Consider the following 11,530-nt stretch of genomic DNA (forward strand, 5'->3'; position numbering starts at 1 on the left):
TGCTGCCCGCAGAGCCGAAACCCCGCTCCCCTCCGCGGGTCCCTCCTCACGGGACAGCGAGGAGCCGGTGTCTCAGTCCGCTCCAGCCGCTATCACAAAATGCCACAGACCGGAGGCCTGACCAGCAGACATGTGTTTCTCTAGTTCTGGAGGCTGGGAGTCTGAGGTCAAGGTGCCAGCAGATCCCGTGTCTGGGGAAGGCCTGCATCCTGGTTCAGACACTGTGTCTTCTTGCTGTGTGTCTTCACAGGTGGGAGAAAGCCAGCTCTGGTCTCTTCTTCTTCTGATCAGGAAGCTAATTCCATCACTTGAGCCCTGTCCTCATGCCGTCTTCTAACCTAATCACCTTCCAAGGGCCCCACCTCCAAATATCATCACACTGGGGTTGAGGGCTTTAACATTAATTTGAGGGGGACACATCCAGTCCATAGCAACCTGGTCATGAGGTTGTTTAACAAAGAGTGATCCTGTTAAGGAGGGGCTGGTCAGCTCAGCCTGGGGAAGACAAACCTCCTGAATTGGGTTTTGAGACATGTGTAGGAGTTTGTTAAGGATGAAGTACATTACAGACCAAGGGAAAGGGGATCCCACCTTTAGGTAGTAGCAGTTATTCTTAATTGTTCAAAGAGTAAAACAATGAACAAATCCCTCCAATAAATCACTCTTCCTCAAAGCATTTAACTTACTCAAATGGTGGTCCCTCAGTGAACAGCACTGAGAAGTGAGTCCTTGGACACTTGCCAGAGTGACCATTCTGCTATAAGGGACCTTCAGAGATCTCCAGACAGATGGACAAGTATTGAGTTGTTTTTAGAATGTCAACACTACAAGGTATATAGGTCTCAGTGATTTTAGGATGGCAGGGAGATTTAAAAGCCTCATGGCCATCTCAAGTCACCTCCGTCTGGCACAGGCTCAATGCATATGTGCTCTGCCTGCAGGGATGTCCTGAACTGGGAATTAAATACAGGTGTGGAGGGAGCACGGCGGGGGAGGCACGGAGAGGGGCAGGCCGGTCCCACAGGGGCCCCACCAGTGTTCAGAGATGACGGGGGCAGTCCACAGGGAAAGCATGGTACTTTTCTGATGGAACACATACATTTAGGCGTGAGTCCCACCTGCCAGATTGTGAGTCCTCTGAGCCCGGGATGATTTCTCATTGATCTAAAATACCACAGACCAGCAGCTTCAACAATGGGAATTTATTTCCTCCCAGTTCTGGAGGCTGGAGGTCCGAGGTCAAGGTGTTGGATCTCCGGAGGCCACTCTCCTTGATGTGTAGATGCCACCTTTTTGCTGTGTTCTTTCTTGCTGCGTGCCCGCTCCCCCCCCCCCCCCGCCACCGGTCCACATGCATCCCTGGGCTCTTTTCTAGTACTTACAAGGACATCAGTCAGACAGGATTAAGGCCCAACTCTGATGACCTCATTTTACTCCCATCACCTCTTTTAAGACCCTATCTCCAAGTATAGTCACATTCTGAGATCCTTGGGGTTAAGACTTCGATATATGAATTTGGGAGGACACAGTTCAGTCCATCACAATCCCCATGATTCCAACGCCAAGCACAAGCACCTGGCACGTAGGTGGGGGGAGGGCTGACACGTATTGATTCACTCAACTAAAACATCTTTTTGCTTCCACTGGACTCCCCTAGTCTCTAGAAAAATGGTCTAACTTGTCAACGGTGGATTCACAGAGACTACACAATAATAGACACTTTGAGAGCAGGAGGATCTACGAATTAGGCTGGCCTGGGCTGAGAATTTGGGCAGGTCTGAGTGCCACGGAAGGAGGTAGTCAGGAGCTCTTCTGCAAACAGCTCCTTCCTGAAGAAAAGCCTGCCTAGCGTCCCACCCGTGGGCTTCACCTTGACCGTGCACACAGAATAAGACCGCCCAGCGGACGGATGCCCCAACCGGAGCAGGTACGGATGGACTCACTGTCCCCCAAATCAGTCTTTGCCCCTAGTGTCACCTGTGGCAAATAGACAGAGCCAGCTGTCTGCTCGTTGTCCACACTGGCTCTCTTCCTTATACACACAACCCCCCGCCCGCCACGGGAGCCTGCCTGAAGAAGCCGAAGCCATGGAAAGCGCAGAAGCACTGGAGGAGAATGTGAACGGCACAACCTGTCCTTTCTGGGTTGCTAGTTGAGCTGGGACAATGAGGTCATGCTTGTCCCAGTCACAGCTTCCCCGAAAGAAGACACTTTGTAAACAGGAAGAACAAGTAGAAAGCAGGATGAACCGGCACCAGGAAGAATCCGCTGTTCTTGGGGGCCAATTTCGGTCCTGCCCCGCAGGTCCACTCTGTAGAAAGGAGAAGGCGAGGCTGTGCTTCTCCACCAGGTGTGTGTGGGTGATAATGCAGGTCACCTTGCCCACACTTACTCTGTGGGCCGAGCACAAGCTCACATGTCCAGACAGCTTCTCAGTTACGTGTTGGTTGCTTTTACAGCCGAAGGAGAGCTTGCAGGGTAACTGAGCTATGTATTTTGCATAGATGCAGGAACTGACCCAGTGCAGGGGGTGCCTTCCAAGGTGAACCAAGGTGGGGGCAGATCGGCCTCTCCTCACGTCCAGGAGGTGGTGCTTCTTGAGGCCCCATCAGAGGCCCTGGGGAGCACGGGGAAAAGCCCTGGTTGTGGGGTCAGGCAAACAGATGTGGGCCGTGCCCCCCCCACCCCCCCAGACTCTTTCAGTGACTCTCCTACATTATTAACCTGTGCAGGTCCATCCACCTCCGCGGTAAGACTAGGATGCCCTCCTGTCCCCTTGGGGTCTGGTGAGGGATGAGCAGGAGAGTGCCCATCAAGCGCTAGCCCAGGGCCAGGCATATGCCAGGCATGAACGTCATTTCCTTCTATTTTCTCTGCCCCATGCTCCCAGCGGCCCTCTCCTCCCCCACACCCCTACCTGCTGTGACTGTCATGGGCATGCTCTCGCCTTTCCTCCCGTATGCCCCGGCCTGAACCTGCCTTCCCACTCTGCTCTCTGCCTCCTGAGACTCTGCAGAAGGCACGCGTGTCGTCACGGGCCGCAGCTCTCCCAGCGGCTGGTTGGGCGGCAGGGGGGGCGTCTTGGGCCCGCTCTGGGGCTCACTAGTCTTGGTTCCACAGCGAGAGCCATCCTGCCTGCTTTGTAAAGTCGTGCGGATGAAATAGGCAGAGCACCTGCCATGCCGGGGGCACTCAGGATACCATGACCGTCCGCTGGTGCTGGGACTGCTCAGGCTCAGCTCAAGCTCCACGTGCTCTGCGAAGCCTGATTCTTCCCTGGGCGTTAGCAGCCCTTAGATGCAGCTTGACACTTACCCGGTCTCGGGTCCTGCGCTCGGCTGGTCACGTGTCACCCGCTGGGCTGCGCTGTGTGCAGAGATGGTGGCCGTGCTTTGGAAACGTGAGGACGTCGCTCCTCTGGGTCACGACATGCGAGATTAACCGTAGCCCTCGGCAGCTGGGCTGTCCCAGCCAGCCCCACGGGACAACGCCAATGGCGCGTTCTTCCGAGAGCCTCACTTGCAGCATCGCCGTCCTTTCAGGCGGGCTTCAAATCTGGTGAGGGGTCATCAGTGCTGTGTTCCTCCTATTACTCAGGAAGACGCCGGACACTGACCTTCAAGTTGACAGGAGTCTGGCTGAGGTTGTCCCTCAGGGTGGACACGGGCAAGGTCCAAAGCTTCGGATGTAAAGGGCTAAGCATGACGTGGTGATGTCCCTGTGCCTTCCCCTCAAGTTTAACACAAATATCCGTGTAAGCCTTGGGGGAAACCAGCCGGGGGACAGCCTGGAGAAGGAGGACAGTGTAGAGGTGGGGAGGGGAGCTGTAGCCGTGGCCTACGAGGGCCGGGCCTGGATGCCCAGCACCCTCTGCGGACCGCCTCCCGGACAGTCGTTCCAGCTCCCAGCGGCTCGGAGCCGGGCAGCGGGCTCGCTAGCTCCTGGCTGGACGATGGGCGAGGAGGCGGGAGGCCGAGGCAAGGGTGAGGCAGAAAGGGCCTGGGCTCTGCCCTCACGACCGCCCACCGCTCCTGCGGGCCTGACCTGCGGCGCACCGTGTCTCGGGCCGCGCCTGGCCACCCGCGAACAGTTGGACAAGGCTGTCCCGGCCGAGGCGGGCAGCTTGGCATGTGTGCGGGGGCCTGGGGCTGCTCCTCGGAGGCCACGGGGCGGGAGGCCCGACTGGGGCGGCGCCACGTCCACGGCCCGGCCCTGTGCCCGGGACGCACCGCCCGCTCCGTTCTAGCGGCCGTGTCAGGGGCGGCCTGGCGCCGTCCCACACGGGTGTGCAGAGCCCCCCGGAGCCTGCGGGTGGAAGCCATGAGGACGTGTCGGGCCCGGGATGGGGGAGACAGAGCCGAGGGGGCAACGCGCTGGGGCGTCAGCCTGCTCAGCATGCCGCCACCGCCACTAACGGGGACCCTGGTTCCAGTCCCCTGAGAGGAGGGGACCCAGGCCAGGCTCTTCTCCACTCTGGCCTCGGCCTGCCCGGCTCCGAGACGTGGGGCTCCCCCCTCGGCAGCAAGGCCTGCCTGTCACGGAGGCACGGCTGGGTGGCGGGGACAGAACAGGCCGTGCCGGCTCCACGGGAACGTCCAGGACCCCCGTGGGTACCGGGGTACCGACTGGCCTCAGGAGGCGGCAGCCTCCCCCCAGTGGGGGACCGAAAGCTCATCTGACCGAGGCACTGATCAGAGCCCCTCTGGCCAGCTCGCTCCCCAGCCAGAGCCGACTAGGATATGGGGACTGCCGCTCCCAAGGGCTCCAAAGGCGTCTGCAGCTGCGATTGGGCTCCCAGTGCCTCAGGTGACCTACGAGAGAACGCGGCCCGGCGTCAGGGACGCGCACTGGGCAAGAACGGGCACGCCCCGAGCTGAGCCGTGGCTGTGGGTTTGCCGTTTGCCGGCAGGCGGCACAGCCTGCCCCGTGTGAGGTCATGTTTATGGCCCCATGGCAATGAAAGAGGCTGACAGGTACATGTGGCTGCAGATGAGGCCCTGCAGGTGGGGACCAGGGAAGGGAAGATGCCGGCAACCTTTCCTGTGGCTCCCGGGATCCTCGGGTTGCAGGACGTGCGCGGTTTTCCACGGGCCGGCCTGATTTCTCCCCAGAGGTCTGTTCCTCTTCCTGAAGCACTTTGCTGCCATGAAGTGGCCACCAGGGGGTGGCAGACAATTGTGGCAAAGACTTGGACCCACACTTGATTTACTGCAACCACACCACTCCCCACGCGGCCCATCGAGACAGGCTTCAAAGCATGAAAACCTAAGATGTGTTTGATCCCACCTGTTAGCCAGGCCTTTTCCGCTGATGCATGTTTATGGTGTCAAAGGTTTGTGGTTTATGGTCTCGGTGGCATCTTTTACTCTTTAAAGTCCTAAGCCTCCCAGCAGCAGGGGAGGGGTCCTTCCGTCCGTGGCCTCAGCAGACATGTTTCATCCTCTGTGTGGCAGAAGAGCAAATGTCAGGCATCTCTTAGGACTCGGCTCTGCTTTGGGATATTTTTAGAACAAAGTAGATATTCACTGAAGGACATTTGGGGATCCGTCTCTACTTCATGAGGTTATCAAGAGAAAGTAGAATATGTGAAGCACTTTGCACGTTGTCTTAGGTAGTAAGTAACATAGGATGGCTCTTCTATTACGATGGAGCTTTTATTTGAATACGGATATGGCTGATACCTTGAGAATTTGTCAACTGTAAAACTTTACATTATCCATCATGCATTGCTACATAAAGACCCATTGCTGCCCCAGTCCAGCAGAGACAGATGAACATGGCATGAATATGCATATAAATGTAATATGTTGTAGTAAATAAAGATTTCTACAAGGTACTAAGAGAGATGGTAATTGGGCATGTGTGGAAATTAAGGAACGCAGGGTAAGTCACATGTCAAAGTCAGCTGTCTCCAAATTGACTGAGGCTTCAGGGCAGAGGGTGGTTAAAGACTTCACCGTGCCCTTGAATAGAGTAGCAGGTCACCCACCTACAAAGCATGGAGGGACTCTCTTCAGAGGTCACCTAGACCCTGGATTCAAAATAAAAATGTGAAGACAGGTAATTCAGCAGTCTGAAAAATCCTTATCAATGGGAAACATTTTCTATACCTATGTATATGTATGGACACACATGTATATTTCATATATTTGAAAGCATATTTATATATCATGTATCTTCTCTTATACACATTATATTCCTGATAATAAAGTCACATCGATACTTGGTGATTACAGTTCAAACTGGTGAGCACCAGGAAGAGCAGGTTCTGTCTCTACCACTTACTCCCTCCACCTGTGAGATCTTAATCAAGTTGCCATACTTCCTTCTGTTTGATGGTCGTTTCTGCATCTGGAAAGTGAACCAGCTGTGCTTGATGCCCCTCTACTTCTTTTCCCTCAACTCTTCAAGTTTCCCAACTGTATCACGGCATTGAGCTATTATAAACCGATTTTATATGTCACTACCAGTCTTAACCTACAGTGCCGAAATTATTTACCAGATAAAAAGAGCATTCTTTTAGCAATGCAAGGGGAATCATCTGGTTTCCTATGCACTTCTCGGAGTTACTAGCAGCTGCCTTGTTAAAACTCTCATTCTTTTGCTGTCACCATTTTTAATGTGTCTTCGGAGGCCACTATAAACACTCTGTTTTTCAACACAATTCATCCCAAGTAATTTCCTTTGGGAAGAATAAAAGGAGCAGACAGAAGTAACAAATTTTAGCTCTTTATTATAAGCAGATGCAACTGCAAACAAATATTTCCATTAATTATTTGGTATCATAGTACCAGGTAACATTAACTGATTACATCCATTTAAATACGGCAGAGGAATTTTCAATTATTTGCAGATTGTTACAGTTTACTGATTCCATTCATACTTGGACTAGCGATCAAAGAAAAGTGGTAACTTATTTAACTAGTGATCAGGATACAATATGGAATCACCTTCAGATAATATTGCTTAAACAAAATAACCTATGCCTAGATTGAACATTTTTCAATTTGGTAAAATTTAAGGATACAAAAACAACAAAGAATAGTATGACATAGTGTCCATTGTAAGCCCAATCCATAATGACACGACTCAGTGTTGTCCTATTTCTTCTGACTTTGTTTCTTGGTTGTGCTTTATTGTCCTGAACACCAATAATTCCTAGATGATGCTTCCAAAGCATGACTTCCATATCACTTATTAAATATTTATTGCATATACCATTTACTTTTAAAAGGAATTTGTTGGCTTCAGGCTGTAAAGTTAAAACATAACTGCTTTCGAGAATCTTCAACTTTTAATCATTGAATCTGATGATGCAATTAATCTAATCATAAAATGTCTAGCTTCCATTTTTATCTATTGAATAAACAAACCCTGTTGAGTGCCTAATATGAGCTGGGAATTATGGTCGAGTCTCAGGATAGAAAAGTCCAGTAGAAATATAATGCCAGATGTCTATGTAATTTTTAATTTTCCAGTAGCCACATTAGAAAACGTGAAATTTTATTTTATTTTTTTTAAAGATTTTATTTATTTATTTGACAGAGACACAGCGAGAGAGGGAACACAAGCAGGGGGAGTGAGAGAGGGAGAAGCAGGCTTCCCGCAGAGCAGGGAGCCTGATACGGGGCTTGATCCTAGGACCCTGGGATTGTGACCTGAGCCGAAGGCAGACGCTTAACGACTGAGCCACCCAGGCGCCCCAAAGGTGAAATTTTAATACATTTTATTGAACACCATATATCCAATGTTATTACAATATATAATCAATATAAGTATTAATGAATTACATTTTTTTAAAGTAATTAAAAAACAATCTGGTATGCATTTTACCCTTACAGCACGGCTCACATGTTGAGGGCTCTGGGGGACATGGGACTATGGTCACCACCTGGGAAAGAGTAGGTGTGGAGGTGGGGTGTGACCCCCGCGTTGTCAGAGGGGAACTGGGAAACTGTGTCCGGGCCTGGGATTTAAGGGGCCGTGGTGCGGGGGGTAGCGGGGGGAGGGCGAAGAGAGAGGAAGCTGCTGGAGGCAGGAGGGAGAAACCAGCAGGTAGACTGGCCCGAGGAGACAGGTGGAAGGTGGCCCATGCATCAGGCGCAGTGGGCTGGGAGGCCGCCCGGGTATGAGGGAATGACAGACGGGAAGATGGAAAGTCTCCGGCAACTGGACTCCGGTCGTGGAAGTGACCCACTGTCACAGATTTGGGACCTGGCTGCCTACATCTCCAGGTCTCCTGACTCTCAGACTAACATTTTTGTGCACTGCCTTGAAGCCAAGTCCAGTTTGGGCCTGTTGCTGCTTCAGGTTTTATCAGAGCTTGAGTCAGCGATAAAATAGATCGGGAAACAAAGCGACACGCTAGGGAAAGTTAGAAAACCAGCAGACAACCAGAGTGGGCGCGGGACAACCAGAGCCAGGAATTACTGGACACATAGACACGTGGAGGGATGCTCTGCACCGGATTTACTTCTGGTCTAAAATCCCTTTTTTATCTCGACTTCTAGAAAAAGAGAGAGGAGAGGAAATACAGAGAAAAGCCTGAAGATGTTGGCACATGAGAACAGAGGGAAACGGTGTTCGGGCTTGATGTAAACATACTTGATCTCACTTCACAGTGTCCAGCGTGCGTCTGTCCCCTGCCCGCGTGGAGAACAGACCCCAGAGCCGCAGCAGAAACGTGAGCAGCCCTAGCGGAAGGCAGAACGCGCGGACGGCGGGCACGACCCAGGGCCGCACGCGGGCCGGTCCAGGTCGGTCCAGGTCGGTCCAGGTCGGCCTCGCGCGGCCCGCTGGCGCCGGCAACCTTGCCCCCGTCTGTGCTTTGTGCCTAAGGGATCAGAGACGGGGGACGAGCCCGAGTCCCCTCAGCCAGCGGGCGGCAGGACAGGGCCTCGGACCCCAGGGGCCTGACACAGTAGGAGAGAAAACGAATTCTACAGACCCTGGTTTCCGCCCCGGACAACAGAAGCCACGCCTGCAGGACACACGGGCTGTGTGACCACCAGCGGGGCCAGTGGTGCGACCGAAGCGCCTCCGGCGTCGGGCTCACGTCGATCAGAGCAGCCGTGTCTGCTCGTCCCGAGGCGCCTAGAAAGCGGCAGCCAGCGGGCCGCGGCGCGAGCAGCTCTCGTCCGCATGGGTCCCTCGGGCGCCGTGCCAGAACTGGGGGGACGGCAGGGCGACAGGTCCGTCCGAGCGTAGAGCCAGCCCGTCCTCCGTCCCCCGCCCGGCTCTTCAGCTCGCTTCCCGGGCGCCCCGCGGACGGCGGCGGAGAGCACCTGCCGCCCCGGCCGGTCCCGCACGCAGGGTTTGCGCCTCGGGGCGCCGCGCAGGCTGTGCTTCCCCCGGGGCGGCCCGGAAGCCCGCACGTCCGCAGAAGGGACCAGGGCGCTGCTGCCAGCCCCTCCGCCGGACTTCTGCTGGAAGGTCGGACTTCAGCTACCGCCATTCGGAACAAAATCAAATCAGCCAGAGCAAACCCCTCCGTCCCCACCCCCCCGGTGTTCCACGGACGCGCTTCCTCCCGTGTCCCCCTCACGGCCGCTGCACTGGGACTGCACAGCTTCTCCTTTAGGTATGGTTCTCTTCGACGGATACTTAAGTCCAACGTGCTCTGCCTTCTAAACTAGGCTCTTCCTTCATCCCTGTTTCCGTTACACAGACAAGAGATGACCTCCCAGAGTGGTCCCCGGCCTGCCCCATTGTGGCCCGTGACAAGCAGTGGGACGGGGTGCTGATGAGAAGAGCCAGTCTCCTCTGCCATCTTTCCAGAGACCTTCCTCAAGGTGGGGCACGAGAGAGAAAAGACGGAAGGCGCTCACGGACTCGCGAGCACTGGTGCGGTGTCCGGAAATCATTCAGAAAGTGACCTGGGACCCCAGCAGACAGTAACTCAAGTACGCAAGGCCAGGACGCTGAACGACTGTGAACACATTCAGTAATAAATACTGCTAACAATCGGGTGTTTGAATCCCAAAATGCACCAGGCGTAACAGACAATTACTTATTCACACGTCCTAGTCAGGAAGTAGAGCTGAAATGATTAAGGAAGAATTAGGATAATCTCTCACATTTATATTCAACTCTATATAAAAATGCATTTTTACAACTGTCATGTCCTCTGACTCTCACTAACCTCTGTGAGGCAAAGAAGTGGTCTCCTTATTTTATTGATAAAGGAGGGCTCAAACAGGGACGTGGTGTGCTTACGGTTATACGGTGTAGTGATACAGCACGGACCATTGATGGTTTGGGGCTTCCCACAGTAAGTGAACTTCAGCGGGATCATTTCAAGTACGACTGTGGTCTGTGCCACCACAAGGAAAGACCTTTGAATCTGCCATTCCACATCACCCTTTGCCAATGTGGGGACTCCGTGCTACCAACATAAGGGACAGACACCCCCTCAGCCCTCAAGCCCACCATGGAGTCAGTTTGGAGGCCATGACATTTTCTCATGAAAGATGGAGAATCTTTCCTTTTGTAATTCTTTGTTGTTTTAGATTTTAAACAAAACATCTTTAAGCGACTACGATTACAGTTATGACCATCTACTTGTAAAGGCACTGAGGTAGTAGGAAATACTGCATTACATCTTTGTTAAGCAGAAAAGAATGGGCACACGTTTTTCTCCTGGAAGTATTAGTGTGACTTTGGTACTGTCTTCAAACTCGCTGAGTCTCCGTTTCCTCCTCTGTAAAACTGGGAGCAAGAGAAGTTGAAGAACAAGATTTACTCAGCACCTGCCACACCCCATGTGCCACAGCCAGGGCTCTGATAACCTACTGAGTCACCAACAACCCTCTGAGGTAAATACAGCTACCATCTGTAATGTACAGGTGAGAACACTTCAACAGAAACATCAAAGAACTTGTCCAAGGTGGAATACCAAGTGGTAGCACCAGGACTCACTACCTGGCGGTCGGCCCGCAGCTGTTAAGTGTCCAGGCTGAGCGACGCTGCGGCCCGGGGTCCACGTGTGAGGAGATGGGACACCACGCTGAGGAGGTCAGCACACTGCCTGGCACGCAGTAAGCACCCAACCAACCTTAGCAAGTATCAGAAAAAACATGATCATAACATAATGTATTCTGTAGCTACTATTTGGCAATAAAACATACACATATATAAAACATACATACCCGTTATCACAAACATGTGAAATAACCATCACCCAGTAGATATTTTATCACCATGTATCCCCAAGTATATTTTGAGATTTATATTTTCCTTTTTTTTTTTTTTGCTGGATTAATGAAGCACCAATAAACTCAAGATAAATCAGAATTTATTCTGAACATACCATAAGGAGACAAGACAGTCAAATATTCTTTCCTCCTGAACAAAGAACATCAGTGGCATCTTTTTTTTTTTTTTAAGGTGCAACGATTTATAAAAATGAAGATAAAATTAGCAGAATAGGCCTTTCTTACATATTCACATATAAAATCATGAACCACTAATAATTTGGATGGAATAACTGACCATCAATAAACATTTACTGAGAGTTTGTTCAACAGATCAT

The sequence above is a fragment of the Halichoerus grypus genome, chromosome 3, assembly GCF_964656455.1.
Source record: "Halichoerus grypus chromosome 3, mHalGry1.hap1.1, whole genome shotgun sequence".
NCBI classification, from domain to species: domain Eukaryota; kingdom Metazoa; phylum Chordata; class Mammalia; order Carnivora; family Phocidae; genus Halichoerus; species Halichoerus grypus.